Here is a 5,342-nt window from a genome sequence, read left to right as displayed (position 1 = left end):
ACACATGTGCTGGTGGTGCGCTTTGCTCGCGAAAACTTTCCGACATTTCAGCTTCTTCAAAAAAGGGGCCCCATTTCTGTTTCTCTAGCTCTTTTCTTTTCTCTATTGAAGCTGTGCTTTTGATTTGTCTTTGGCTTTCGCTCTAGCTCTAATAGTCATTTTGAAAGGTGTGGCACTGTGATTTGGCCATGGTGCCACCCATTATTACCTATTTTTCGTAGAGATGGGACCTCACACTACTTGAACTTGCGTTAATGGGCAACTTCTTTTGAGGCATCAATGGCCCACAGAATAATCATCCCACACTTTCGTCAGTTTCACTCTCTCCCATGCATTTTACTTTCATACGGTCTGTGTGTCATTATCTGTTCACGTATTGGTGTGAAGAGTAGAATCTGTCGGTTGATTTTGAAGTGTATCACTTCTTCATCTGAAAGTCAAGTTTCTCCAATCCATGCGACATATATCCTGTTCGCACGACTTCTTTCAGATTTGTTTTTGGATGAACAGGTATTTTTAATAGCGACTCTTATATTGTCTTGATGTTTTTTTCAAATATACTTTTGCTCAGTCGTGACACATCATTTGAAAGAAATGCACTCAACTTGTGTGATGGTATTACATTATTTAGTATTTATATTATCATGTACATCATTAACTTCATGTCAAATTCATGCTTCTACATTTGAATTGCTCGGTGTGATGCTTTCTATTATCACTGATTTTCTTAGTTTTTTGAGAGCCTTTTTGTCAGTTTCACGCTTAACCTTGTCATAGGATTCGCACAGTCTTGATACGGTCTGCGACATTGACAGGTATGACGGGTCCATGTTTTTTTACTTCATCAAAAGATTTCAGGCCCCAGACAAGCTAGCGCCGTCTGAACTGTGCTCACAATAGTAGTCCCGACTTCGGTATTTGCATTTTTTCTGACTCGGGTGCTGGCAGGCCTATGTTCTTGTTCCGCATTACATAACATTATAATCACGATAGCCCTCCTGGCTGTGTTACTAGTTGTATTGCGACCACGAATTACGATTATTTGAAACAAACTGTTAGCACATCTTTTCCAGTCCCGAAAACAGCGGGGGGGGGGGCGGGGACGGGGGGGGGGGGGGCAGGCGTTACATGCGACTTCGTAGGAACGTCTTCTTAGCAGTATTTCCTTGTTTTATTGCTTCCGTGGAAAATACCGCTAAACTAACCACAATTTCACTTACTAAATTCTTGCGCATGCTTGGGCAGATGCAGGTTTTAGACACGAGTTAATAAAAACCGATGTTTTATGCATTCTAAACCCTGTTGCCATCGCAAATATTTGGTTGGATACGCCGGTACAGGACCGGCACCTAATATTCATCCTCTTGCTGCAGCAGTTTGTTAATAAATATATTAAATTGTGTGATCGATTATGACGAAATGAAATTATTTAAAGGGCTACTTCATTATCATAAATTATTTAAGTGTGCTAGTCATGCTTTTTGTGTATATATCCTTGGTAAATTATCCAATTTTATGAATTCAAATTTTTATTGTAAAGTATGCAATGTATTGTATATGATGGATAATTGCCTAAATAAATAAATAAAAATAAAATAAAAATACTACAACATATGGAAACCCCATATGATAAGGCATTCGTTAAAAATGTTGTATAATTTTTTTAAGCAGCAGAAACATCGACCGCTAATGCAAAAACTACCACTCTAGACTGAGTCTTTTGTCCCTGCTCCTTATATAACATTGCGGAGTGCTAGCGAGAAAAAGAACCAGTCTAAACCCGTGCGAGGATAAGCTTTGGATTGATGGATCAAACTCCACGACAGATGGCGCTCTCGCTCTATGGGCTCAATCATTGGTATCTTTGAGTGCGAGCGAAGGGGAACTGCATGCAGTTTGGCTTTGGATAAGCATAAATCTTGCATGTTTGTCAAATGATTATGTTGCCAAATACATGATTCTTATGTTTATAATTAGTAGGTCTTAGGGGAGAGATAGTGAATATAGAAATAAGTTGTGGATATAGAAATCAGTTAACCCTAACCCTAACCTAACCCTAATTCTAACCTTAACCCTAACGTACCCTAACCCCAATTCTAAAAATAAAACAAAATAGCCAAAAAATAATAAAAATAAAATAAATAAGAAGACAAATAAAATTAGCCAATCAGATCGTCCCCTAGCGGATCACTATCTCTCCCCTGTGCAAAATTTGTTTATAATATTATGTAATTATGTATTTCTTCAATGCCCCGAGAGGGGCCGTTCAAGAAATGAAATCATTGTTATTAATTGCCATTGATAAGCCATAGAAATATATAGATACATTATATCAAGAGTGCATAATAGAGATCTCTATTCTCTAATTCTAATTCTCTATTATGCACTCTTGATTATATCATATTCGATATTACTTCTATGGTATGGGAAAGTGCCCTATATGGAAAATGCCCACAGATATAATAATTAATATAATATAATATAATATAATATAATATAATATAATATAATATAATATAATATAATATAATATAATATAATATAATATAATATAATATAATATAATATAGTATAATATAATATAATTCGTATTGCATGTGTATGTAATCGCGCGTAATCACAATGATTACTCCAAGGTGTGCGCGCGCGTTTGCGTACGTGGCGTTTGCATGCGCAAATAAACCATTCTCATGTCTCTTCTCATTCCAGTTAATAAACATATCGTAGTCCGTCTAAAATGACTCACACCGGTACTGTACTGGAAAGTCACCTTGCTCGTTGTCCATTTGCGCGACACTGGTATATAATTATATATAAAATCTTTGCCTGTAATTAAAAACCAATACTCGCTCAGGTTCTCCCTAACCCATCGTGGATCGATACTTCTACTATTACAGGTGGCGTTCGTTGTGACTATAACCACAACCAGGGCGTAATGTGCGACAGCCGCGTTTATCTGTAGACCAATGAATTGTGCCCTAGACATTTTTACCATCTGGCACTATTCTAAGACCCATTCAGTGATTTAATAGCCCTACATAGGCAAATGTGGTGAATTTTTATATATACGACAACTCATTCAGTCTCTGACCATGTTCAAAAATTCGCCACATTTGTCTATAGAAGGCTATTGGGCTAGAATAACGTCAGCTCGTAAAAATTTGTAGAGCATAGTTTATTGGTCTCACACACATTGTGTATATATGAAATCTATGATTAATCTAATCAGTGTTCAGCGTCACGTGATATATAATATCGCATGAGTGTGGAGGTAAATTCCAATTTCTTTACTGAGCAGGATTACAGTCGTGTTCATTCACCCTGTGAATTGGTGGGCCTCGAATGTGAACCCTGATTTGGGAATGGCGCCTGTCACTGACTCTGTTAGTGCCAATGGGGATTATTTATATGCATGGTCACACATTTACATTATATACAGACACTCCATATTCGGCTTATTGCTGATCTTCAAAAAAGAAGATGCTGATGTTATACCCCTGTGATATAATCAATAATCATCGACTCCAATTAATGTTCTCATATAATTCATATATTGTAATAGTCCTGTAATTATATGATTAAATAATAAATACTAACCCTAATGTTAATCCTACCTAATCCTAACCCTATACCCAAGCCTTACCGTAACCTTTGTCCATTAATACTGGTCAAGCGCGCCAATAGCTTGCGGGCATTGACAGTTGTGGAGGGCAGTTAATTAGCATTGTAAACATATACAATGGGTCATCAGTTGTCTGCTAGGAAAAGCGCCGGTCCGAGGTATTTTACGATCATAAGCAGCAATAACCACAGAAACAGCATTAGCAAGCATATATTTGTTTGCTCAAAAAATCTATGGGAAAACGGTCTGTGAAGGCTTTTTCCCCTAGCAAGAAACATGTTTACAGCATGCACCACACAATTGAGAAAGCTGATATCGAAGGTTATGCACACGAATATATATATAATACTGTTATGCAAATATAAACTTCTACTACTATAGTAATTTATAACTATAACTTATATGCAGAATATAACGTCAATATACTATATATGAGCAGTCACACACGTACGCACGCCCACAAACAAACAAACACACACGCGCGCGCGCACACACACACGCACACACTGTCACTCACACGCACACACACGCGCGCACACACATACGCACACGCACGCATACACAAACAAACAAACAAACAAACAAACAAACAAACACACACACACACGCGCACGCAAACGCACACACGTAGGCGCTACACTGTTAAAACAGATATGCAAAGCGCATGAAACATTGACTTCCTGACATTATAAAAAAATTCTTGTACATATTTATTGCACTGACAGTAAGAAGCTTGGAAGCACATTCCGTTTCTATTAATGTACCGTCATTAAATCAATAAATGATAAACTTATCCGTAAACACGTGCTTCCACCACGTTCTGCATGGAAATAATTGCATGTATGATAATGTTTATATCAATTGGAAAGAAAAAAATCCATAAATTGCTTTAATTCAGCCACCTGTAATTCGATCTAATCAATTAAAAAGACCAATGTAACGTAGTAATTATTCTGTGAATTAATGCCGCGTTAATGTTACGCTATATTCTGCTACACCTAGTACTATTCTCTACACACTAGTATTAACCTACCTTTATCCGTGTAGCCCATTCGCTCCTGCTACAAGGGTGAGAAACTAAAAACAAAAAATGTTGTCGTGCAAATCTAGTATCACATGCACGCGTTATTAATTAATTCTTTCTCACACGAATTAATGCAACTGCAAACTAGTAACAAGCTCGTGAATAGAAATGTGATAATACCGCTATTTACAATTAATCACATTGATTTGTACACTCAGGTGCCTCTATTTACGATTAACTCTATACACAGCGAGTCTACTGATGATATCTGTCAACAAGGAGGCTGTATCTTAGAGTTATTCCCGGTTGACCTACTCCCATTTCGCCTACGGCAAAATTCCCATTTCGCTTACAGCAAAATTCCCAGTTGGCTTAATTACACCCATTTCGCCTATACTCCCAATTCGTCTATACGCTCAAAATCTACCCCATTCCCATTTCGTCTACGATCGGTTTGTTCACTAAATAATCATTTATAAATAATAAAATATGGTTTTGATTGGCATACATAGACTACAGGAACCTGAAGAAAATAGGTACAAATAATTATGAGAACACAACTTGACAAAAATAGAAAATACAGTAGCATAATGGGAGTAGGCGAAATGGCAATATTGCCGATTCTGAGAGTAGACGAAATGGGAGTAGGCGAAATTGGAATATTGCCGATTCTGAGAGTAGACGAAATGGGAGTAG

General features: G+C 37.3%; 1 protein-coding gene across 1 annotated transcript in view; it reads left to right on the top strand.

Annotated features, from left to right (window-relative positions):
- Positions 1 to 1,879: 1,879 nt before the first annotated feature.
- Positions 1,880 to 5,342, top strand: part of LOC106811094 (TAF6-like RNA polymerase II p300/CBP-associated factor-associated factor 65 kDa subunit 6L) — a 14,703-nt gene continuing 11,240 nt past the window's right edge. Inside the window, exon 1 of the mRNA XM_014814625.1 lies at positions 1,880 to 1,925. The gene's annotated coding sequence lies outside the window, so the exon portion shown is untranslated. The remainder of the gene's footprint in view (positions 1,926 to 5,342) is intronic.

The sequence above is a fragment of the Priapulus caudatus genome, unplaced genomic scaffold, assembly GCF_000485595.1.
Source record: "Priapulus caudatus unplaced genomic scaffold, Priapulus_caudatus-5.0.1 Scaffold503, whole genome shotgun sequence".
NCBI lineage: Eukaryota > Metazoa > Priapulida > Priapulimorpha > Priapulimorphida > Priapulidae > Priapulus > Priapulus caudatus.
The sequence above is the reverse complement of the archived record's forward strand: the minus strand, read 5'-3'. Positions and strand labels throughout refer to the sequence as shown.